The 26,085-nt window shown below is 54.0% G+C and overlaps 1 long non-coding RNA gene across 2 annotated transcripts; it reads right to left on the bottom strand.

The window, feature by feature from the left end:
• Window positions 1–280: 280 nt before the first annotated feature.
• On the bottom strand, window positions 281–6,027 carry LOC115838362. Of its 2 annotated transcripts, XR_004033375.1 has the most exons (5): window positions 6,012–6,027; window positions 4,334–4,337; window positions 3,585–3,592; window positions 1,060–1,815; window positions 281–292 (listed from the first exon to the last, which is right to left on the bottom strand). It is a non-coding gene; the product is annotated as an uncharacterized LOC115838362 (long non-coding RNA). The 2 variants fall into 2 exon arrangements; XR_004033374.1 differs by lacking the exon at window positions 281–292 and having other exon boundaries at window positions 1,015–1,815.
• Between the last annotated feature and the right edge of the window lie 20,058 nt (window positions 6,028–26,085).

Raw genomic sequence — 26,085 nt, 5'->3', positions numbered from 1 at the left:
TGACGGTGAACCGCGGCGACCGGGACACGCTACCCCACCATCTCCCCGCCAGACCCTTCCGGCGCTCGCCTTCCCACCCCCACCCGCCGACGACACGGGACCTCCCCCATCGCCGACGACACGGGACCTTCCACCCGGCCAGGGCCGACGAACCCCGAACCCCGAGCCGCATGCAGCACAAGGGAGCCCCCGAGGGAGGAACCCGGACCGCATTGGCGGCCACGGGAACCCAGCCCGACCCGAGCCGGCTCTCTTCCCTCTGCCTTCGCGGGCGGCGGAGCCACCCTCCCTTCTCTTCTCGCAGACGGGGGCTCCCCTCCCCTCCACCACCCAACACGTGGACCACGCAGGGCCCACGGGGGGAGGAGGAAGGGGCGGGCACAGCAGAAGGGGAGTGCGGACATCGCCAGGTCTGCGCTTGGGGGGACGGAGGGCCCCGGCAGGCCCTACGATGGAACCCCCAGCCGCACACCCCGAGGGGCCCCAGAGGCACCCCCCTGGGGCGATTGATCAGCAAGCGACACTCAAGCGTAGCCCCAGGAGAAACCCGCGGCTGAAATTGCGTTCAAAGTGTCAATGATCAATGTGTCCCTGCAATTCACATTAATTCTCGCAGCTAGCTGCGTTCGACGCACGAGCTGAGTGATCCACCGCTGAGTCGTACGAGGTCCCTCTAAGAAGTTGGGGGACGCCGACGGCTCGGGGGTCACGTAACTAAGATGCCAGTCTCCTTCATTATCGGAATTAACCGGACAAATCCACCAAGAATGGCCATGCACCAACCACACACGGAATCGAGAAAGCTATCAATCTGTCAATCCTGTCCCTGTCCGGGCGAGGTTTCCCGTGTTGAGTCAAATTAAGCCACAGGCTCCAACTCCCGGTGGTGCGCTTCCATCAATTCGTTTCAGCTTTGCAACCATACTCCTCCCGCAACCCGAAGACTTTGGTTTCACGGAAGCTGCCTGGCGGGTCATGGGAATAACGCCGCCGCATCGCCAGTCGGCATCGCTCATGGTCGGAACGACAACGGTATCTGATCGTCTTCGAACCTCTGACTTTCCTTCTTGATTAATGTAAACATTCTTGGCAAATGCTTTCGCTCTGGTCCATCTTGCGCCGGTCCAAGAATTTCACCTCTAGCGGCGCAATACCCCCAGCCGTCCCTCTTAAATAAATGGCCTCAGTTCCGAAAACCAACAAAATAGAACCGCGGTCCTATTCCATTATTCCTAGCTGCGGTATCCATGCGGCTCGGGCCTGCGTTGAACACTAATTTTTTCAAAGTAAACGCTTCGGGCCCCGCGGGACACTCAGCTAAGAGCACCCAGGGGGCGCCAAGAGGCAAGGGGCGGGGCCGGGCGGTGGCTCGCCTCGCGGCGGACCGCCCGCCCGCTCCCAAGATGCAACTACGAGCTTTTAACTGCACCAACTTTAATATACGCTATTGGAGCTGGAATTACCGCAGCTGCTGGTACCGGACTTGCCCTCCAATGGATCCTCTTTAAAGGACTTAAAATGGACTCATTCCAACTACAGGGCCTCAAAAGAGTCCTGTATTATTTTTCGTCACTACACCTCCCCGGGTCGGGAGTGGCGAATTTGCACGCCTGCTGCCTTCCTTGGATGTGGTAGCCGTTTCTCAGGCTCCCTTCCCCAGAATCGAACACGGAATTCCCCGTCACCCATGGTCACCATGATAGGCACGGCGACTACCATCAAAAGTTGATAGGGCAGACGTTCGAATGGGTCGTCGCCGCCACGGGGGGCGTGCGATCGGCCCGAAGTTATCTAGAGTCACCAAAGCCGCCGGCGCTCGCGGCCAGAGAGGGGGCCGACCCGGCTTGGTTTTGATCTGATAAATGCACGCATCCCCCCCAGCAAAGTGGGTCAACCCGTCGGCATGTATTAGCTCTAGAATTACCAGTTACCCAACTAGAAGAGCGTACGACCACCAAAAGGAACCATAACTGATTTAATGAGCCATTCGCAATTTCACTGTACCGGCCGTGCACACTCAGACATGCATGGCTTTATCTTTGAGACAAGCATATGCTACCGGCAGGATCAACCAGGTAGGTAGAGCACGGCAAGGCCCCGGCGACGACGCCGCCGCCGGGGGCCTCGCGAAGACTGGCCCAGCGCCCCAGACGCGAGGACTGGCCGCGGCGAACCGGACGGCCCACCCACCCAACACACCACCGCCACCCCGACGGGCTCAACACCCCACAGACCCTTCACACGCCCGCGTGCGAGGAGGCAGACCACCCGGGCCCGTGCCCGGCAGCCGCGAGGGGACGACCGGCGGCCACGCGCGCGGCAGGCGCGGGGCGGTGGCGAGGCGGGGACAGCGCTCCCCCCCACCCCGCGGGGCGGCCCCAACGTACGGGGGGCGAGCGAGAGGCGGACCGCAGGGCCCAGCCCAGGGACAGCCGCGCCCCGTGCGGCCACACCGCCCACGCACCGGTCCGACGCCCGGGGCCCGGCCGAAGCCCGGCTCAGAGCCCCGCCCGCCCGCGGGCGCAAAAATGGTGCACGCCACGCGACGGCCGAGGGAGAGCTGAGCGAAGCCGGCCAGTGCGCCCGCCCCCCGCCCGGAACGAGAGATCGCAACCAGGGCCAAGGCCCCAGCCCGGGCCCCACACCCCCGACCCAGGGAAAGGGCGAGCCACTAGCAAAGCGCAAGTCGACCCTCGCCACACATCGCAGGAACGCCTGTCCGCGAGGGACCACTGGGCCGCGCTCTGGTGCACGCGGGCGCCGAACGGGGCAACACCACACGGGGAGGGACCGGCTCCCCCCGGACGCCGACGCCCAAGGACAGACGTCTCCAGGAAGGGCCGCAGCAGGCCAGGGAAGCGAGGCAAACCCGGGTTCGCGCCGGTCCGAAGCGGAAGAGCGGGACGGGAGATAAAACGTCGGGGCGAGGCAGTGACGACGGGAAGGCGTGAGAAAGGCGACCAGCGGGGAAGGGGACACCACGGGAACTTCTCGAGCACAGCCGACCGCGGCCAGGGCACACGCACGGAGGCGGCCCCGCGCATGGCACCTGGAGCGGCCGACTGGCCTTCGGCGATCCTTGCGGCTCCCGCACCACCGCCACCGCAGTGCGGCCAGCCCCTGGAACGCGCTTTTCCCCACACACACGCTGCAGGCCGACCCCCAAAACCCTCCGGGAGCCCACCAGGCCCAAGCGGGGGCGCCACCGACCCGGTCCCGAAAGCACGCGCGCACCGGTGGACGCAGGCACGGCCCAACCAGTGGCCGGCGGCGGCGCCCCACAAGGCGTTCCCGGGTTCGGTCCCAGACGGGGCCGCCACCAACGTAAAGACGGTGGGGCCGCTCTGGAAGAGAGGATTCGGTGGGTGGCGGGCGGGGAAGCGGGCACAGACATTCAAGGGCCAGGGACCACGAGAGGGCAAGGGCACCTGGGAGGCCCGCAGAGCGGCGGGCTCGCGGAGAAACCTCAGGCACAGCCGGGCCACGCGGAAAACACGGCCACGGGATCCCACCACCACACACACGAGGGCGGTCCCACGGCGCACCGCCTGAGACACCGGACGGCCCTCGGCACCCACCCAGACCCCGCCTCCTCAGGAGCCCCAGGGTCCCGCCACCAGGCCCTCCCAAGCGACCACAGCCACGAACCCGACACCGGGGCCGCATCACCTGTGATTCTCGTCGATCCTCCGCCCCGGTCCGGCTCCGGGAGACCGGCGCGCCCCCAACGTGGGACGCTTTCCCGGGGGCCAGGCGGCCCAACGCCATGCCACGCAAACGCGGTCGCTGGCACCGCTCGCGACTCGGCACGGGAGCGGGCGGAGAGCCGGCTCACAGCTAAGGGGGGTCACGCGCCGGACGGAACGCCGCGCACACCCACCGCTCGCGGCACTCTCCTAACCGCTAGGACGCCGGGCCCGGCGGGATCCTCCCCCGACTCGGAAGGGGGAGGCGCGGACCACAGCAGGCGACGAGCCGCGCTCAGCCCCCACCATCTCGGTCGGGGGCCGGCAGAACCCTCCCTCTCCCCGCCTCACCCCGTCGAGGGGGAAGCGGAGGAGGGTCCGCTGCAAGCGAGTCGCTATGGCAAGCGCTATCAAAACGTACAGAGGCGGCAAACCGGGGGAGGATCCGGTACCCCAAGGCACACCTCTCGGATTGCTAGAGAAGGCTTTCTCTCACCAAGGGTGGGTCACACTCCCCACCCGCCAGTCACCCCTCATCGGGCCCGCAGAAGTGCTGGGGGACACCCGGGGAAGGGAGAGGAGCCTGTGAGGTAAGAGGAAGATCCTGCATGCGGCAATCTTGAGCGTTCGCGGTCAGGGCGGGGGACCCGGCTACTGCGCGTGCACGCAATCCCCCGAGGCCCCCCGACGTCCACCGCCCTCCTTCCTTCCGAGCCAAAGCATTTCATAAGTAAACCCACACACGGCCAGAGGCAGAACGGTAGCCCCTTGGCGGCCAGCGGGCGCAGAGGTCAACGGGCCCCATCCCCCGTGATCGCTCACACAGCCTGCACGCACCCACCAGAAGGGAGCACGGCACGTGCGCTCGGCAGACCACGCGGCGCCTTTCCCTGCGTAGAAGGGGGGCGTCTCACAACCGCCTCGACCTCCCCAACACCAACGAGCTCCCTCAGGACTCTCGCGCAGACACTGCGACAGCGACCAGAGGAGGGGGCGCTGGGGGGTGGGAACGACACACCATCGCTAGGCCTCGGGCACCTGAGGGACAACCCGGGGCGCTCCAGGACCACCGCAAAGGCCCAGGCGGAGCCAACGCTCGCGCAACCCCCGAGAGAACAACACGATAAGCCGGCGGGACAGCACCCCACCGTCGCGGACGGCGGCCGCCCACGAGTCGACAACCACAGGAGACGAGAGCGAGGGGTGCCTGCCACGTCAGAGAACCCCGCCGACCCCACCCTGCGAGGCGGAAGGCATGGACGGAACAGCAAGGTCAGGCCGGGTGCTGCACCCCACGCTTTCCCCAGGACATCTGCAGGCAAGGAGAAGAAACAAAGGGCCCCTGCGGGCGGGGCGAGAACGGCTCCATTCGCCGCGAATATCCGCCCCTCGCCCGTCGCGGCTCGGACCCGGCCCAGGAGAGCATGATGCCACCCTATCAAACACGAAGAGCCCCCAGGAGCGGAGGTCGGCCGACCAGCCAGCGAGCGAGGCGATCAGCCCGGCCATTACCCCGCTCTGAGGGAGGGACGGTGGACAACCCAGTGGAGACGAGAACGCCTGACACGCACGGCACGGAGGCAACAGGGTGGGTTTGTCACGGCCGCCCCGGGTGCCCGCAGCGGAGAGCGCACGGGGGCAAGGTAGCCCTCACCGCCTTCCCCGCCGCCCCCAGGTGGGTCAGAGACCCAGATCCGGGCCGGCACCGGGAGTCGGGACACTCGGATACGCGAAAGTAGCATAGCGAACTCACGGGCCCCACCAGGCGGCTCAAGCAGGAGCGGGGCCGGCTAGCCGGATCACCGGTAGGCCAGAGCCCCGCACGCATCCAGAGGCCCAACCTCTCCAGCGGGAAATCGCCAGAGAACAGCGTGTCAGCAATAATCCAGTGGCCCAAAATGCCGACTCGGAGTGAAAGATATACCTCTCCCACGGGCAGGAGGCCGAGTCGCCGACCACGCCGCCGGCCCGGAAAAACGACACGGGCATCCCTCCCCAAAAACGCCACCATCGCAGCCAGACAGGGAGCACCCAGAGCCCTCTGGTCGACCCCAGGACACGCGGGAGCAGCCTCGGGCCAGGGACGCCCTCCCGGCCGCCCGTGCCACACGCAGGGGCCGGCCCGCGTCTCCAGAGCGAGACCCGGAAGCATTTTCGGCCGGCCCCTCGTACGACCGGGACACGCGAGGGACCGAAGGCCGTCCAGGTGTGACCTCTCGGGCCGCACGCGCGCTCAGGGAGCGCTCTCCGACTCCGCACGGGGACTCGCCAGAAAAGATCACGGCAGAGGGACCGCGGCCCGGCCCGGGGACCTCTCCCCGGCACCCGGGGACGGGGCAGGACGGTCCCCGGCTCCCCACGGGAACTCGGAAACAAATTCGGCAGCCGCCTCAGACGGCCAGGATGCGCGCGGGCCCGCGACCGGGCCGGGAAGGGCGTCCCCAGCCCCCCGCGCCACGCGCGGCCGGTGCCCGCGGGTCGCGGCTCGGGGCTCGGGAGCTGCGGCGTGCTGGTCGACCGGCCCGGGCAGCCCCACACCCGGCTCGGGCTCAGAAGCGCAGCGACAGCCCCTCCCCCTCGTACACCTGCACGCCTGAGCTCTGACTCGCAAGCGATGCGCCACAGCTCTGGTGCCACCGGGCCAGCCCGGCTGACGACCGCGGGCTTTCCGGAGCTCTGCCTAGCTCACAGCGGGGACGGTCCGCTCCTTCGGCAGCTGCCACCGCAGCTCCGGAAGCCCAGAGAGCGATATAAAAGCGGCCGCCAGAGGGAGCCCGACAACCGTCGCGAACGTCAGCGAGAGCGATCCGGATGGCAGGGCGGCCCGTGGACCGCAAAACCGAAACCGTGAGTCGAGAAGCTCTTCCCGAGGCCGAAAACGCAGCCCCTCTCCCCCATCCCCACAGAAACGGTCCCCAAAGCGCGTCTCTGCATCGACCGCGACAGAGTCAGAAGACAACCCACGGCGTCTGGGTGTTTGGAGATGCATCTCGGAGGGAAGGAGACAGAACAAACAAGGACTCGGTCGCGGGTCGTTGAGGACACAGGGAGACGCAGAATGCGTAGGCTCTTCCAGAACCCACACAAAGGCAGACAGAGGAAGAGAAAGAGGGAGGGAGGGAGGGAGGGAGGGAAGGAGGAAGGGAGGCAAGGAGGGAATGGAGAAAAGAGACAGATGATGAAAGGAAAGGAGGGAGAGAAGGGAGCGAGGAGGGAGGAAGAAAATGGAGAAAACAGAGACCACTTAAAAAATGGAGATACAGAAATAAAACTTCTTAAACATTCCATTTTTAAAAGAGTGATGGAAAGGAAAGAAACATGAAAAAAAGAGAGAAAGAATGAGGAAAGAAATGAAGGAAAGAAAGGAAAAAGAAACAGAGAGGAAATAAAAAAGAAGCAAAGACAGGGAAGGAAAGAGAAATAAAGCACAAAAGAAAAAAGAACAAAAAGAAGAAAAACATAAGGAAGGAGAGAAAGGAAGAAAGGAAGGAAGGAAAGCATAAAGGAGAGAGAGACAGAAAAGAAAGAAAATGGAGACAAATAATTATAAACATGTTTATTTATTTATAAATATGAACATGTAGACTTGGTGGGATTTCCAGGAGCTGCCCAGGTGGAGTGTGCACTTGGGACATGGTGACTGTAGCTCAAACTTCTTCTGTTCGTTCTTCATCCCACTCACACAGCTCAGAGCTGGCCAGGGCTGGAAAGCCCCACATTTTTATGAACAGGAGTCTCCCTGCAGAAGCTCTCTCTCTTTGCCTGCTGCCATCCATGTAAGATGTGACTTGCTCCTCCTTGCCTTCCACCATGATTGTAAGGCCTCCCCAGCCATGTGGAACTGTAAGTCCAATAAACCTCTTTCTTTTGTAGACTGCCCAGTCTTGGGTATGTCTTTATCAGCAGTGTGAAAACAGGCTAATACACAATGGAATAATATTTTAGCAGGGGATGAGAAAAAAATATTTCATAGTGTGCTTGAAAGTAGGCTGAGAACACAGTTTTTTCTTCTATTTATTTTCTTTTAAAAATTATTACTATTTTTAATTGACACATAATTGGACATTTATGTGGCACATTGTGATATTTTGATACATGTATATAATGTGTAGTGATCAAATAAGTGTAGTCAGCATATCCATCACCTCACTTTTGTGTTGGAAACATTCAAAATCTACTCTTCTAGCTATTTGAAAATATACAATAAGTTGTTGACAATTATAGACACCCCCTAGTGCTATAGCACACGAGGATTTATTCTGCCTATCCAGCTGTACTTTTGTATCTGTTAACAAATCTCTGGCTATCCCCTAACCCCCGACACATTTCCCCACCTCTAATAACCACTGTTCTATTCTCTATGTCTTGAGATCAACTTGAGAACACGCATTATTTCTCTTTCTGTGCCTGACTTATTTCATTCACATAACGTCCTCCAAGCTCATCCATGTTGCCACAAGCGACAGAATTTTCTTCTTTTTTTTTTTAAGCAGAGTCTTGCTCTGTCGCCAGGCTGGAGTGCAGTGGCATGATCTTGGCTCACTGCAACCTCCACCTCCCGGGTTCAAGCGATTCTCCTGCCTCAGCCTCCTGAATAGCTGGGACTACAGGTGCACACTACCAGGCCCAGCTAATTTTTGCATTTTTAGTAGAGACAGGGTTTCACCATGTTGGCCAGGATGGTCTTGATCTCTTGACCTCGTGATCCGCCTGCCTCGGCCTCCCAAAGTGCTGGGATTACAGGTGTGAGCCACCGCGCCCAGTCGAATTTTGTTCTTTCTTACGCCTAAACAGTATTCCATTATGTATATGTGCCACTTATTCTTTATCATACAATGGAATATAATTTTATTCAGCCTTAACAAAGAAGGAAATCCTGCCATATTCAACAACATGGATACATCTTGAGGACATTATGCTAACTAAAATAAGACAGTCACAGAAGGTTAAAGGCTGCATGGTTTTGCTGACATGAGGTAGCTAAACTAGTCAAACTCATAGAAGCAAAAAGTAAAATAGTGGCAGCCGGGGGCTAGTGGAGGAGTGGGAGGGGGAGTTGCTATTCAATAGGCGTGATTTAGTCATGCAAGGTGAGAAAGTTCTAGAACTCTGCTGTACAACAGTGTGCATGTAATTAATCGTATTTTACTGCACACCTAAGAGTTTGTTAAGAGGGCAGATTTCATGTTAGGTGTTTTTTGTTTGTTCATTTTTTACCACAATTTTTAAAAAGGAGAAGAAGAAGGAACCCGTGTCTCCCTCTCTGGTGAGGGCCCTTCCCACTGCTATCTCTTTACTGCCCCTAGCCAGCTGCCCTTGGCTCTGAACTTCCTCTGTGGCTGTGCAGTTGTTCAGAAGTAAAGACCTGTGGTAGGCCGGGTGCAGTGGCTCACACGTGTAATCCCAGCACTTTGGGAGGCCGAGGCGGGCGGATCACGAGGTCAGGAGATCGAGACCACAGTGAAACCCCGTCTCTACTAAAAATACAAAAAATTAGCTGGGCGTGGTGGCGGGCGCCTGTAGTCCCAGCTACTCGGAGAGGCTGAGGCAGGAGAATGGCGTGAACCCGGGAGGCGGAGCTTGCAGTGAGCCGAGATTGCACCACTGCACTCCAGCCTGGGCGACAGAGAGAGACTCTGTCTCAAAAAAAAAAAAAAAAAAAAAGGCCTGTGGGAAGGGCCTCATGGGGAAGGAAAAGCTGTGCTTTTTTCTTAAAAGAGGGAGAGCCACACCTGCCCACTAACGTTTTTTTAATTTTTTTTTTTTGAGACAGAGTTTCGCTCTGTCCTCTGTTGCCCAGGCTGAAGTGCAATGGCACGATCTCGGCTCACAGCAACCTCCACTTCCCGGGTTCAAGTGATCCTCCTGCCTCAGCCTCCAGAGTAGCTGGGTACTACAGGTGTACACCACCACACCCAGCTAATTGTTGTATTTTTAGTAGAGTATTTTTAGAGCAGTTTCGCCATGTTGGCCAGGCTGGTCTTGAACTCCTGACCTCAGGTGATTCACCTGCCTCAGCCTCCCAAAGGTCTGGTATTACAGGCGGGAGCCACCATGCCCAGCCCGTCACTAACTTTTGGTTCCATTAAGTGTGAAAATCAGCATATGCAAATCCTCATGGTCTGTGGCTATTTAAGGGCATGACGGCTTTGGCTCCAAGCTCCCAATTGAAACCTATTTGTTGGAAAATGCAATGCCAGCATTAGTGACTCATTTATTGACTTCTGTCTTTCTCCCTACCCCAGAGAATGGGCATATTAGGCAAGCCTTGCTTGTCAGCTTGTGTTGGAACCCCAAGGGGTATTTCCTAGAGATGTGTATAAGGGGTGGTGGTATAAGGGTGTGCGTGGTGGGTGGTAGTTGGGCAGACAGACAATAAATGCCTACTTTAGTCCAGTGGATTCTCCTTAACAGAGCCACGAGAATAACAACCCAGCCACACTAGCTTCAGAGAGATTGAGGGATTCATTGAATATCAACAGGAAGAAACGGTGGGAAAAGAATGACATCACGTTGACAAGCGCCAATGTCCCCTCGCCCCTTTGAGTCCAGCTGACGAAGCACCGTGCTTTGGCTTTCCCTCCCGCGGAGCAGTGCGGTCCTCCCTGGGTCTGGTCGGATCTTTGGGAGGCTGGATCCAGGAAAGCATTCCAGGAGGCAGGGCCCCGGGGCTGGTGGACTGTGGGTCTCGGTCCCTCACAGAATGACTCAGGGGATCTTAGCCGGACTCGAACTCTCCTCTCTGGCCATTATGGAATTTTCAGGCCCATCATTGGCCAGAGCCCTAAATTCAGTTCAAAGTCAGAGAAAGTTTCTCTTCGGCTGAAGGACAAGAAGAGGGGATTAGAGAGTCGCAGTGGGAAGGGGAGGCTCCGGGTGCCATGCTAGGGACCAGAAGGTCCCCTCTCCTTTATCCACTGCTGACAGTCAGGACTCCCTATTAGAACCAAGAGCAGGTTGGAGGCATCCTCATGGGTGTCCAAAGGGCAACATGCTGAACATGTGTGGTGTGTTTGCGTGTGGGCAGGTGGGGGCGGGAGCACGTCTCACATGGGAAGGCCCCTTTGGTGTGAGGGTCCCTCACCCATACAGCACAAAGTGACCACATTCGAGGGCCTCATCGCCGTGGGTGAGGCCTGTGAGGAGACAGAACCACTTCCCTAGGACAGTTTTCATTAGTAACATGATTTCAACATCACTGAAAAGGGAGGGTGCCATTTCCTGCGACGGTTTTCGTTACTGCCCTCCCCACCCGGAGGTGGTTCTTGAGGCCCGACAGGCTCTTTTGGGGAGGAGACCTGAGCTGTCATGCCGAGGAGGCTCCCAAGCTGCAGCCCCTCAGAGGTGGGGGAGTGGGCAGGGAGCTTGGGGAGCCAGGAGGAGGAGGAGGTGGGAGGAGGAGGCAAAGCACTGGGCTGGGCCAGGGAGGTTCCCATTGCCTCCTCAGCCCTGTGGACTCAGAGCAATGTCCTCCCTGGGGACAGAGTCCATCCAGCCCCTCATGCCCTAGAACCAGGAACTCATCCCAGAATCACTCTCCCTGTGGGTGGGATCAGAAAGGTTTCCTATGAACATGTCATTAAAACCCAACTTTGCTAGAAAAAAATATTTTAAAAACACGGATATGCCAGGCTCTCAGGCAAAGACGGTGTTGAGTTGGTCTCCGGAATGATGGAAGTCTAGGGCTGGGGGGCCAGTTAGCTATCATTTTTGTAATTAGTTTCTGCTACACTAGACACCTTATCCATCAATTAGTTTCTGCTACACTAGACCCTTTATCCATCAATACCACAGTGTTTTTTCAAATATATTCCCACCACATGTCTATGAATGTTATTGATTATTGAGTATGGACTAGAGAAAGAATCTCTTATATGGGTAGCAGGAACAGAGAAGTTAGCTTATAGAAAGAATTAAATCAGTAAATTTAGATGCAATTGTGCAAATTAGCTAGTCTTGACAGGAAAGGGAAACCTTGAGATATTCAACAAAACAAGAAAGGAAAATGGCAGAATGAGAATCGATTTGCATTCTTTCAACCATAAGAATGAGGATGTTGATCTGGTTAACTGCCGCTTGCTAGAAGGTCTGGGGAGGAATTGGAAAGACAAAGATTGAGGTCGTGAAGGGCGAGAATAAGACAAGGAAAGCGCAGTCACCTTGAGCTGCTGGTTTTGGTGACCTGTGGCTCCCCGGCGACTATGATTGGAGTCTGAAGCTGAGAAGTCATGAGGCTAAATGTCCTGATTGTCTTGCCAAGCTGCTTAGACCTTGCTGCTTAGACCTTGTTGCTTGGAAGGAGACACCAGAAACCAGGAACCTGAGGCTGGGATAAAGCAGATGCTTTCTCTCCTGGTGCTCTGGGAAGGGAGTTTGAAGTAATCTAGGCAGCTTGCTGCTTGTGCCTTCATCCTGGCGGGCAAAATCACCTTGAGTGGAGGTAGAACACGTGTATCTGCCAAACTGTGATTCTCTAAGGGCAAGGATTACATCTCTGTTTTTGTTTGTTTGTTTGTTTGTTTGTTTTTGAGATGGAGTCTCGCTCTGTCGCCCAGGCTGGAGTGCAGTGGTGCGATCTCGGCTCACTGCCAGCTCCACCTCCCAGGTTCATGCCATTCTCCTGCCTCAGCCTCCCAAGTAGCTGGGACTACAGGCGCCTGCCACCACGTCCTGCTAATTTTTTGTATTTTTAGTAGAGATGGGGTTTCACCGTGTTACCCAGGATGGTCTCGATCTCCTGACCTCGTGATCCGCCTGCCTCAGCCTCCCAAAGTGCTGGGATTACAGGCGTGAGCCACCGCGCCTGGCCCCCAAAAGGAAACTCTTGATTTGACCACCTGCAAACTCCCCAGCCTAATCCTCTTCTCATCACAGTAAATTACACCCATGGTCCCCTTTTTCTCAGGCCAAACTCCAGTCACCTGGGCCACATCCTTGGCTCATCCTTTTGCTCATGCCCCAGCCATTGTGTTAACCCAAGACGCTCAGATCTGTCCACTTTTCTCCATTGCCCTCCCACCCCCCTCTTTCTCCCTGATTACCACAGGGCCTTCCCTCTTGAACAGGCACAAGAGCTCCCCAGTCTGACTCTTGTCCCTATTCACTCTGGCTAGATTGCACTTTTAAAAATAGTTACCAGAGGTGGGCGGGTGGATCACCTGAGGTCAGGAGTTTGAGACCAGCCTGACCAATATGTTGAAATCCCATCTCTGCTAAAAGTACAAAAATTAACTGGGCATGGTGGCATGTGCCTGTAGTGCCAGCTACTCGGGAAGCTGAAGCAGGAGAATTGCTTGAAGCCGGGATGCGGAGGTTGCAGTGAGCCAAGATCGCGCCACTGTACTCCCGCCTAGGAGTACAGAACGAGGCTCTGTCTCAAAAAAAAAAAAGCAAACAAAAAAAACCAACAACAAATATCGTCAATACAAAAACCACCATACTGACAATATTAGTATGGGAAAGAGGATGGTGGGAAAAGAGGAAGATACAGAAGTCCTCATCTTTTGCTGCAGAGAGTCAATAGAAAGATTCAATATGTTGTTAAAAACAAGATGCGAACGTGGGAGCTCAGAGAGTGTTATGAGTTGGTGGGGTGTCCACGCTGGGTGGGGGCTGGGGGCAGCGCTGGTCAGAGCCTGGGCAGCAGACAGGACATGGGTCAGCCCAGAGAGGAGCGGCAGAGCTCATGAAGGGTGAGGCTGGGGGTGGGGGAGTCTGGATAATAACCATGATTTCATCACTTTCTAGCTGAGTGATCCTTTATCTTTGAGCCTGCAGACTGCCTTCACGGCACTTACCCAGGTCTTTTTCTTTATTTCGGTGATACCCGTACTTGAACAGTGCCTGGTACTTAGTGGATGCTTAATAAATGTTTTTGTTTATTTTTTATTTTTATTTATGTATTTTTTGTGACAGAGTCTCCCTCAATCACCCAGGCTGGAGTGCAGTGGTGCAACCTCGCTTACTGCAACCTCTACCTCTCAGTCTCAAGAGATTCTCATGTCTCAGCCTCCCAAGTAGCTGGGATTATAGGTGTGCACCACCATACCCAGCTAAGTTTTGTACTTTTAGTAGAGATGGGGTTTCACGATGTTGGCCAGGATGGTCTCAAACTCCTGGCCTCAAGTGATCCACCCAACTGGGCCTCCCAAAGTTCTGGGATTACAGGAGTGAGCCACTGCGCCCGGCCTTTTCGAATGAATGACGGTGGGGAGTGAATAAGGGTCTCACCTGGATACAGAGATTGACCTGACAGAGGGCAGCTGGGTGATCCTGGTTCATGTTCCCAGAAGGGAATTTCTGTTATTTAGCCTCTGTCCTAACCACCAGATGGTCCCACTGGGCAGGGGGGTCAGTCATTAGAGTCCAAGACTGAGCACCACTCTGGGGACCCAGGCAGGTGGCACTGAGGATCCAGCCATCCCCAGCTCACAGTTCTAGCTCTGGCATCTAGTTTATGGATTATGTCACAGTCCCCAAAATGTATGGATGATCTCCCCATATACCCCAAACTGAGAGTAGCAGCCAACTGCAATACTCTTAAAAGAGGTAAGAAAATGTAACAATCGACACTAATAGAAAGTGTTAGGGTGACGAAAGGAGGCTGTGTTTCCCCCATCATCTTCAGTCATGCTCGTCCAGGAATCTCCCGACTTCCCTTCCCCACAAGTGGCAGGAGAGCAGCTGGCACGGCAGCCCGGAAACCTCTGCTCTCTTCTGTACTCATCTTCCCTTAAGTTGGCCCATTACCAGAGTTTGGTTCCGTTTTTCTGTTTTCGTGAGTTTAGGATTTTGAAACCCATTATTGACTGGAGACTTGAACCCCATGGAATGCAAAGACAGATCCGTTAATATTGCATGTGGCTCACAGACCTGAGATCATGAATGTCCACTATGGCACAGGTGCCTCAGGGGGGGAAACGCATGCTTCTTCTGTTTTCTACTGCGTTGGAGACCTCAGAAGGAAGAAGGGCTCTGTCAGGCCCCAGGGACTGTGCAGAGAAGGGAATAGCCCCAGGTGGCACGGCTGCAGGAGACAGGGGACTAGGGGGCTGTTCCCTGAAGCTGGGGCCAGCACTGCCTCTAGAACCACAGTCAATTCCCCATAGAAATGTTGTTTCTCTGCCAGGTGTGGTGGCTCACATCTGTAATCCCACCACTTTGGGAGGCCAAAGCGGGAGGATCTCTTGAGGTCAAGAGTTAGAGACCAGCCTGGGCAACATAGTAGAAGCCCATCTCCACAAAAAACTTTAAAAATTAGCTGGGGGTGGTGGCATGTGCCTGTAGCCCCAGCTACTCTGGAGGCTGAGGCAGGAGGATCGCTTGAGCCTGGGAGGGGAAAGTTGCAGTGAGCAGAGATTACACCATTGCATTCCAGCCTGGGTGACAGAGCAAGACTCTATCTCTAGAAAGAAAAAAGAAGAGAAAAGAAAATGTTTTTTCTTCTGTGGGAGGGCCTTTCTCCCTGGACAGGACGTCAACGGGCATTGGGACTCTCATCATTGGGCTGACTCTTCCTCCTTCAAGACCTTCTTTGTGGTCTGTTCACCCAGAGGACGGCCCCCAGCATGCTCAGGAGCAGAGGCAGCTCCAGGAGGAACAGGAACAGGAAGTGGGTGCTGCTGAGCGGGGACCTGTGGGGACACAGTGACAGGAAATGAGCTGCCTCCTGGGTCAGAGTTCTCAGGTCTTCTCAGCTCTATGCCCAGATCCTGGCTTCCAATGTCTATGTGAGGGCAAGCCTGGAACCCCAGCCAGGCCAGCCCCCTTGGTGGGGCACAGTCACGCTGCTCACCAGCGAGGTTCTCAGTCCTCCCTACACCTCCAGTAAACTCAGCCTGGCATTCAACGTCCCGTCTGCCAACTCCCCTCCAGCCTTTTTGGCTGGTCTCCCATAACTCCTTCTCACCTATCTTGAAGGGGTTTAGCATTCCCTGCCTCTTCTTACCTCGGCTTCTGCTGCATGCTGCACCCAGAGGGCCTCTCCGCCTTCATCACTACCTGTGCAAATGCTACCCACCTTTCAGGTATCAGATCTGACGTCATATTCTTGAAGGCCTTGGAGGCTGACCTTGCTCTGACCCTCTTCCTGTGGACCAGCACCTGGCCCTGGGGTTCCTTATGTTCCCTGTTACTGTCTATGGATGTGTAAGGCCCGGAACCTTATTGACCATCAATTCCGTCCCCTCACCATCCTCCATCCACTTCCTAGGATCTCGACCTCCCAACTTGGGCCTTCGTTGTTTCTTTCACCTCAGCGCAACTTGAGGCCACTCTCAGCTCATGGACAAATTTTAAAAATCAGGCCAGGCATGGTGGTTCGCACCTGTAATCCCAGCACTTTGGGAGGCCAAGGCAGGCAGATTGCTTGAGCCCAAGAGTTCAAGACCAGCCTGGGCAACATAATGAGGCCCAATCTCTAAAAAAAAAAAAAAGAAAGAAAGAAAAGAAAAGAAAAGTCAAAATTATATCCAACTCCAGAATGCTGGATGAGCCCTCAGATGGGACTGAGGCTAATTGGGAGAGATGGAGGAGGGGCTATACAGCAGGCCACGGGTCAAAATGCCCCCAAAGGTCCTTCCCAGCATCTTCACTCTTGGAGCTCTCCCGCTACACCTCTGGAGTCCCTTGCCCTCTGTCCCCTGACAGCTAAAATCCCATCAGTTTGCACAAAAGCATGGAGGAGGAAAAAAACAAAAAAGAAACAGTCAAGGAGTCCTAAAGCCAGCTCCACAGGTGGAGCTCTGCAGACACATTTGCAGAACTCAAGATCGAGTGAATAAAAAAAAAACAGAGTTGAACTGCAGAAGGAACTGGCAGGCCTTGAGGAGTAGTTCCAGGAGGACTGAGCCAGAGACATGGGCCTCTGCACTGGGCTCTAGCAGGAGCAGGACGGTCTGTGGTTTGGGCTCCGGCCTTGACCTGGGGGGCTTGACCACAGCAGGCCATGATGGAACCCAATGGCTAGCTCACAGGTGCCGACCTCTGAGGACTCCTCTGGACACCTCCAAGGCTGGTGAGCATCAGATTAATCCTCCAGACCACTCTGCCAGCTTGGGAGGGTGAGAAAGCCGAACTTCCAGCTTCCCCCTTTCCCTCTAGCATTTTCCACACCCCTACTCCGGTGTCTTGGGAGAGAGAGGCTGGAACAATATTTGTTCTTGGGCAGAAACTAGGAGCAGATGAGAGAAGTGTCTCTCCTAACCCACTAGAGGCCAAACCTCAATATGCCCTCTTGACCCCAGGAGGTGGGGGGGCATGTTCAGGCCCCTCTCCTGCCACCTTCAGTCATGTGGTGGCTCATGTCTGTGCTGCAGAGTTTGCCTTCATGTAGCCAACGCTTAGATGGGAAATCTTATTTTCCTCAGAGGTAAACTGAGGTTGGGGCAGGCCACCGGAGGTTTGCAGTGACTTCAGTGATACAAAGATGAAACAGCAGGGGCCTATGGGAGTCCCAGCCTGAGTACCCCCAGAAGACAGGGTTATCAGAGTTAACAAATAAAAGCATAGAATGCTCAGTTAAATTTGAAGTTCAGATAAACAACATACGCTTTTTCAGTCTCAATCTCCTGGGCTCAAGTGATCCTCCTGCCCCAGCCTTCCAAAGTGCTGGGATTACAGGTGTGAGCCACCATGCCCAGCCTCTTGGTTTAGTTTTCACTAGCCCATTGACCTTGGTAAATTAAAGGCAGATCTGGTGGGACCACTGCCTTGTTTTCTTTGTCCTGGGGGGTGGCACTGATCTCTGTTTTCCTAGCAGAATGTGATATTGTTTGGGATTTACTATCTTGGCCACAGCAGAGGGACAGCCTCGGCGGCTTCCCCTTGGCCTTCCCCAGTCTGATCACTTTTACCATACAGACCAGAGACTCAGTATTCATGTGCACTGGTTGCTAAGTGTATCCACTTCTATCATTTCTAAAAATCGGGGCAAGAACCACTGGGCCGCCTCTCTTGTCTCTAGGATCTTGATTTTCCCTCTGGTTCTACTCAGGACTCGCTGCCTGGTCCAAGTGCTCAGCTTGTCTCAGACCACCCAGTGACTCCACCCGCCCTCTTCCCTTCTGGAATTCTCTCAGTCCAGTTGCTCCTGTGGAGCTCAGTTATGTAATGGCACCTCCTCCCGTGAGCCTGGCCTCCCGTGAGACAGCCACTGCTGAGCCTCTCCATAATGCTAATGCCCCATCACCAACATAGTTCTTATTTCCCTGGTAATTGGAGTATCCTCCAGGGCATCCCAAGGATAATACTCATTAAATACTAATTTAGTGAAACTAGCATATTTTACCTGAAAACACAATCAAATAATTTCATATAAGTCTTTTTAAAAACAACCTTGCTTTTTTTTATAGCAGTTCTAGGCTCACAGCAAAATTGAGCGGGAAGTACAGAGATTTCCCATGTACCTCCTACCCTCACACAGGCACAGCCTCCCCCATTACCAACATCCCCCAACAGAGTGGGACATCTGTTACAATTGGTGAATCTATATTGACACACCATGACCATTTGAAGTCCACGTTTGCATTAGGGTTCACTCTTAGTGTTGCATATTTTATGGGTTTGGACAAATGGATGATGAGAGCATCCTATAGAGTAGGTTCATTGCCCTGAAGATCCTCTGTGTTTCCTTGAGCCTTTTAATCCCTTCTTCCACACCCTTCCATGACATCTTTCCATCATTGAATGTGGGTTTTTGTTGCTTCTAAGCTTCTCAGGGCCATCCCAGCAGTGCACTAGGACCAGTCTCCCAGCTTTGCAAGTGGTGAGTCCTCCTACACTGCATGGATGAGCACCTCTATGTTGAAAAACCCTTCCTGGCTCAGCACTATAGTCCACCGCCCCGGGATCCACTCTCACACACACTCTTCTAACTGGTTCATGCCAGCATGTCCCTAGGTGGGCCAGGCTGACACTCAACCTTAGTTATCTGTCAGGAAGAGAAACAAGGGCAGATTCCTCAAGGACATCCTTAGGGGGCAGCAATGTCTGGTGAGGCATCTGCTTCATTGGAGACCTCAGCATCATCTTCAACAGGGGAGCTGTTACCTTCTAACAAGTGCATGGGGCCGCTCTGCAGTGGGAGGCTCAAGGGCTCAAGTGAATTGTCAAATGTCCCATCTTCAGGTTCCTACTTTTCCCTACAGGGGCCTGACTTGTTGAGGCTGATTGAGTTTTCACTGAAGTTTCATTTATCTTAAACTTAGGTCTTGGCTTGTGCATTAGTCCGTTCTTATGCTGCTAAAAGAGACATACCCGAGGCTGGGTAATTTATAAATGAAAGAGGTTTAACGGACTCACAGTTCCACCTGGATGGAGAGGCCTCACAATCATGGCAGAAGGCAAATGAGGAGCAAAGTCACGTCTTAAATGGCAGCAGACAAGAGAGCTTGTGCAGGGGAACTCCCCTTTATAAAACCATCAGATCTCATGAGACTTATTCACTATTAAAAGAACAGTATGGAAAACCCTGCACCCATTATTCAATTACCTCCCACTGGGTCCCTCCTGGTGGGGATTATGGGAGCTACAATTCAAATGAGATTTGGGTGGGGACACAGCCAACCCTTATCAGCCTGATCTACAGCTCAATTTTTTCTCCAGATAAAGGGAATGGGGATCCTTCAAAAGCTGCTAAGGAGGGTACCAGATGCCCACCAAAGACATGGTCTAAAATGTTCACAGCACACTATGCATCATGGCCCTGAACTTGAAACTAGCTGAATGCCCATAAATAGTACATTTGAAAAAATAATAAAAACAACAAGAAAAGTGTTTCAAATTGTGCACTTTAAATATGTGCAGGTTATTTTATCCCAATTATACCTTAATAAAACTGGGAAGGAAGGAAGGAAGGAAGGAAGGAAGGAAGGAAGGAAGGAAGGAAATCAGTCTATGGTCCCTGAAGTCCTGCCCCATCCCATGAATTCTTGGCTCTAGGCAGCAGCACCAGGGCTCACTGAGACACTCCAAAATCCCAAGAGAAGGTGCAGCCTCAAACATAAACAGAAGGCCAGGGTCACGCCTGTAATCCCAGCACTTTGGGAAGCCAAGGCAGGCAGATCACTTGAATCCAGGAGTTCAAGACCAGCCTGGCCAACATGGCAAAACCCTGTCTTTACTAACCATACAAAAATTAGCCTGGTGTGGTGGCACATGCCTGTAATCCCAGCTACTCGGGAGGCTGAGGTAGGAGAATTGCTTGAACCCAGGAGGCGGAGGTTACAGTGAGCCAAGATCACATCACTGCACTCCAGCCTGGGTGATAGAGCAAGACTCTGTCTCAAAAATAAATAAATAAACAAACATAAACAGAGGCTGCTCAGGGGCCTCCTCCAGCACTTCCTCCCCAAGAACTGACCCACCACACCCTCCTCTGCTCCCACTGGCAAAGTTTTCTGCTGCTCTGCCTCTAATCCCCCACCGCCGCAAAGCCCTTTGCAGGTGAAGATATGATGGGCTTTGTCTCAGGAAGGCTGAACTGATAGGGGGTTAAGGGGGGAATGCAGCAGGGAGTCGGGAAGCCCCAGGGCCATGGACCAGGCACAGTGACAGACAAATTTTAGAGTGAAGAGGACACGGAATTTAATTTTGAGCAGATCTGAGCTGTTAACAAAGTGGGTATCTCTATGAAACAACCAATAGGCACTGGAAATGACAGCCAAGCACTGAGGCAGGAAATCAGGTGACAAACTGCTTTTGACAGTCTTGTGCATAGAGGTGACTTTAGAGTGCAGGTGAGGACACTCCCTGGAGAGAAGGGCCCCAGAGGAGAGCATCAGGACAGGCTCCTGGAGATGCAGGGTGGCGGGGGCAGGAATGGATTAGGCAGTGAGAGCAAGGAAGGGCTTCAGCAAAGAACAAAGAGGAGAGGAAGAGGGAGCAGGTGACAGAGAAGGGAGGGGACCATCTAAAGGAAGAGGGGAGAGTCTGGAAAAGTCACTTTGGGGATCAATAGAGTAAGCAGTTTCGGTGCAGTGAGATTGGCCAACAGCCAACCGCAGGGAAAATGTGCAGAGACGGGGAGGAAGCAACCAGGGCAAAGTGGGGCTAGAGAAGAAAGGCAACTTCCTCTTCCCCAACTACCTACCACGAGCCTCCAATTTGGAGTGACTCAGGACCCCAGAGGAAGCTTTCCTAGGGAGGAGCACTGAGTCAGTCTCCAGAAGAGACAACAGCCCAGGGCTGGAAGGGTGGTTTGAGATGCCCTGCTGTGGGGCTGCCTGGAAAGAGCCTGGGGCACAGGCTGTTTCTCCAGCGAGGCTGGATGGGAGCGTTGTGCTGTGTTCTTCCCAAAGTGCAAAGCCAGCGCACCTCCGTCAGTGCCTTCCCTCCTCGCTCTGAGACAAAGCCAGCGCGCCTCCATCAATCCCTTCCCTCCACGCTCTGAGCCTTACTGTACTCCCTGCCCTGTGTTGTTGGCAGGTGCTCCTAAATCACAGACAGCTGCAGATAGAGCCCAGGCCAGGCCTGGACCCTTTACTTCCCCAGTTCATTGAAGACGTATCATCACACCACACACACTCCCGAAGGACAGCACCATGTTTCTCTTAATTCATGAATTTAGGAATTAACTAAAGAAAAAAAAAAAGGAAGCAGTTGAGAAAACAAACAAAAAAATGATTTAGACAAGTAGAAAGCAGTTTGCCTCTGGGCTCAGTTACGAGTTGCTGAGGGCAGCTGGTATTAACTCATCACCAGGAAGAGAGCACAGACAGGCAGGGGCATGTGGGCTCACTGGCCCTGCTCCTTCTCATCCTCCCAGGTAAGTGGACCTGGGTATTAAGGAACTGGAACCCAAAAGGCTGGGCAGGAAACAGAGAGGGTCTGTGCTGGAGGGAAGGAGACAAGCTGGGGAAAATGCACTCATCCATGCACTTACATATAAGAAAGAAGGAAGGAAGGAAAAGAGAAAAAAAGGAAGGAATGTTTTGTTATCTGACAGTTACTAGGTTAGGTGTTGGGGAAAGAAAAAAAAACATAAATGGTGTCAGGTTTCTAGGATTCTGATTCTTCTCAACCCTGGCAGATGATAGATGATAGATGATAGATAGATAGATGATAGATAGATAGATAGATAGATAGATAGATAGATAGAGATGATAGATAGATAGATAGATAATAGATGATAGATGATAGATAGATGATAGATGATAGATAGATGGATGATAGATAGATAAGAGAGAAGTAAATGGACAGATGATAGATGAGAGACAGATAGATGCATGGACAGGTGGACAGATAGATGAAAGGACAGATAAATAGGTAGATACATACATACATACATACATACATACGTACATGCATATATACACAAACTTAAATGCATGAATCCCTGAGGAACTTTAAAGGAGCACAAATACTCAGGTTCCAGCTCAGACCCAGGCAGTCATGGCGGGGTTCAGACATCTGGCTAGTTTAGAAGCCTCCACAGCTTGTCTTGACTTGTAGCTAAAATGGAGCAGCTCAGAGATACAGGGAGGAAGACAGGCAATGAGGCAAGGATGGCATTGCTCTCTGGAATGTAAGTCAACCCCACACATCAGCCTGCTTGAGCTTCTGCTCTGGACGAGCCAAAGACAAGACCATTGTTCAAGGTTGTAAGTGCAACAACTGAGACACGTACAAAGTGGTCTGGTGGCACCAGGGAGGAGCCAAACCAACCCTTCAGGGAGGGGAATAAGGGTTTGAGTCCATCAAGCAAGGAAGAGAAAACTTCCTGGGCAAAGGGAGCAACTTGTGCAAAGGTATGGAGACAAAACTAGCATGGTGCTTAGGCAAAGAAAAACCACTGTGCACTCAGTGTGTGCATGGGTATGTGAGTGTTGGGTGTGTGTGTGGGTGTGTGTCTGGGTGTGTTTGGTTCCATGAAACTTTATCACATGTGCAGACTCACAGGAGAGGGTTTTTAGGGGTGTGGAGTGCAGTGCCAGTGGGTGGAGGAGTTGGGGGAAGTCAGAATGTCTACCCATTCAGCTCTGGGATTTTAGGCGCGGTGGCTCATACCTGTAATCCCAGCACTTTGGGAGGCCGAGGAGGGCAGATCACCTGAGGTCGGGAGCTCAAGATCAGCCTGACCAACATGGAGAAACCCTGTCTCTACTAAAAATACAAAATTAGCCGGGCATGGTGGCGCATGCCTGTAATCCCAGCTATTCGGGAGGCTGAGGCAGGAGAATTGCTTGAACCCGTAAGGCGGAGGTTGCGGTGAGCTGAAATAGCGCCATTGCACTCCAGCCTGGGCAACAAGAGCAAAGCTCCGTCTCCAAATAAATACATAAAAACAGAAATAAATAAAATAAACTGGTGGCTGCAGTGAGAGCCAGGGATTGGTGGGAAAATGGGTGTCACCTCGGGGCAAAGGAGGGAAGGTTTCCAAAATGAGAGGGTGTTCAGTGGTCGCTAGGATGGCGCATGAACAGACCACTGTGTTGGGCAGTTGGAGCCCTCAGGAGAACTTTGTCAGAGGGGTGACAACAAAAGAGATACTGCCGGGGAATTACGGAACGAATGGATGTGAGAATTTGACAATTTGGGAGCTGAGGATAAAGGCTCCTGGTTGGTCCCCAGGGAGGTGCCGGAAGCCCTGAGCAGTGCCCAGGGAGGGAAGATCTGGACGTTGGGTTCTGTCTTCCAGAGTGTTTCTCCATCTATTGTCCTGGAGCTGTGTGGGGCACAGAATGGGACTCACTGACAGTGCAGTGTCATTATGACCAAGGCTGGGAAACCTACAGCAAGTAGTGGTGCCACGGAAAGGACCGGCAGTCCTGCAAAATCCTCATTACAATCACAGGATCAGAGCAAACAGCGGAGAGAGACCGAGCGTCCATCAGGGACAATCGGAAAAACCGTGTGCGCTCCATAACCTGAAGATGCTCCGGAGGTCCAATACTGACACCTACTGGTGTGGGATTGAGAGGGCAGGCACTGACCTTGGGGTCCAAGTTGAAGTGACCATTTACCCTGGTAGGAGCGGCTCCCTCCTGTACCAAACTCCGGTGCTGACCCGAGAGGATTCAGTGATGCTGTCTTGACATTGTCCTGGGACTACGTGTGTGCATGTGCTTGTGTGTGACTGTGTGTGCCTGTGTATGTGTGCCTGGGCTTGCCTGTGTCTATGTGTGTGCTGTGCATAGATGCGTGTATACAAATGGGCCCATGTGTGTCTGTGTGTACATGTCTGTGTTTGCTTGTGTGCGCATGTGCACGTGTGTGTGTTGTGGGGAGGGGTTACACCAAGATTCTGGAAAGACTGGAAGACAGAGCAAGCCTCAGTATCTCTGTACGTCTCTATCTGCTATTATCAGAGGGAGCCAAGCAGAACGGGCTCAGCTTGGGCAGGCTCAGTTCAGGGTAAGAAAGAAGGCAGGTTCTCTTCTGCAAGTCACTTGGGGCAACCCATGCTCCCTCAGAGCAGCCTCAGCCTGACGGGAGGACTTGTCAGGTGTACAGGGAGGGGAATGCAAGAAAATTGCAATCCCGGAAGTCTCAGCTCCAGGACAAGCATGTAGTGACCAAGAGCCCATTGATGACCCTCTCCCTGGAGCCACCTCTCTCTCTTCCTCCCCCTCCTCTGGTGCCATATGGACAAAGGAGGGCTTGGGAGACTCTGACCTATTCCTGAAGAAGGAAAAACAGAACCCGGCATAGTGCGGAGCCCTCCCACAGGCCTCCCCTGGCTGCCCCAAGGCTTTGAGGAGACTGAGAACTCAGAACGGGAGGCTCCCAGAAAGAGAGTCAGGCTGTCACCCTCACTCCACAGCCCAGTCCCCAGAGCCATCAGTGTCATCTCCGCACCAGGGAAAGTGTCAGCTCCCCATGCACATGCACAGATGCTATAGTTCAATCATATATCTGTTACTTGTGGGCCCATTTACAAAGCAGGGAAAAGTCCTTTTTGGCTTAGTATATGCAGATGTGGTGTGTCTGTGTGTGTGTGCAGTGGGGAAGTCTGCTGGTTTTAGAATGTTTCAGAAATTGACTTAAAAAGAGAACAAAGGCATGAGTGGAAGCAAAGGAGAAGCTGGGGGAGAGTCCGAGGCTGCAACCCTCCAAGCCTAGTGAAATAAGGAAGCTTTGGGGAGGCAGGAAGACCTCAGCTGGAAGCAGATGCTCTGCCCAGCTGCAGGGGAGAGGAGTCCTGAGTCCCCAGGCAGGGCCCAGGGAGGGGCAGCTGGCTCTGAGGGTCACTTCGCTACACAGCAGGCAACAAAGAGCCTGCTGGAGCCCAGGCTGAGACTCAAGAGAAGAGCTGGCTGGCTCTGATGTAGAACTTCAAGGAAGCAGAGTGTGGTTCTCAATGCTCAGCTGTGCAACGCAGGACTCTGGGACTAAGTTGAATATTTGTAAATTGCCTGCATAGCTTCTTGCCACAAGTCCTTCCCAGGTGGTGCAGTGGTGTTTGTTTGTAAATGAAATAATGTTACATTTTAGATAAGATACCAAAAAGATACAAAACGAAACAACTGTGGCTGACCTGTAGTGCTAAGACTAAATGTTTCACAATCCTTGGAGGGGTAAGGGGTGACGTGAGCCACGGGGAAGGCACCTAGGTCACCCTCAAAACTATCCTTTGCGTGTCCAGCAGCAACTCCAAGAAAACCATCCAAACCTACGACAACAGACGCAGCTGCACCTGGGACAGCAGACACAGCAGAACCTATGAGAACAACCACTCCAACAGTTCTGGCCTCCTGGCCTTCTCTCACCTACAGCACCAACAGCACCCAGCCCAAGGCTCTTACCAGCCCCCTCACCAGGTGAGCAGAGCTGGGCCCCCACAGACCTTTCCCTAGGCTACCCCATGACCTCTCCTTCAGGGGTTCTCACCAGGGACCCTCATGTGGTGCTGGTCAGGGGAGAAACAGTGAAGTCTGTAGCGGGCCTTCCCCTCCCTGTCTACACCTGAGCAATGCAGGAGATTCTCCCTGATGAGCTGCAACAGGCTGAGCTCCAGAGAGCAGGCTCTGGGCTCCATGCTCCACCGAGTCCCTCAAGCCCCAGGAGGCAAAAGCGAGGTGAAGCTTTGGGTGTTCTGGAAGGGCAGCTGTCTGTGTGGCGGCTTTCCTGTGGCTGCTGTAACTGATCGTTACAAATTTGGTAGCTTAAAACAACACAATCTCATGATCATACAGCTGTGGAGACCAGAAGTCTGAAATGGGTCTCACTGGGCTGAAATCAAGGTGTTAACAGGGCTGGTTCCTTCTAGAGGCTCCAGGGAAGGACCTGTTCCCTTGCCTTTTCCAGCTTCTAGAGGCCACCTGTGTTCCTTGGCTCATGGCCCCTTCCTACCCAAAGCCAGCAAAGGTCAGTGGAGTTTCCCACACAGCATCGCTCCACTGACTCTCCTGCCTCCCTCTTTCATTTATAAGGATGCTGGTGATTCCACTGGGCTCAGCCA

The sequence above is a fragment of the Nomascus leucogenys genome, chromosome 14, assembly GCF_006542625.1.
Source record: "Nomascus leucogenys isolate Asia chromosome 14, Asia_NLE_v1, whole genome shotgun sequence".
Lineage (NCBI taxonomy): Eukaryota > Metazoa > Chordata > Mammalia > Primates > Hylobatidae > Nomascus > Nomascus leucogenys.
Note: the sequence above shows the minus strand (reverse complement) of the source record. Positions and strands in the feature narration are given on the sequence as shown.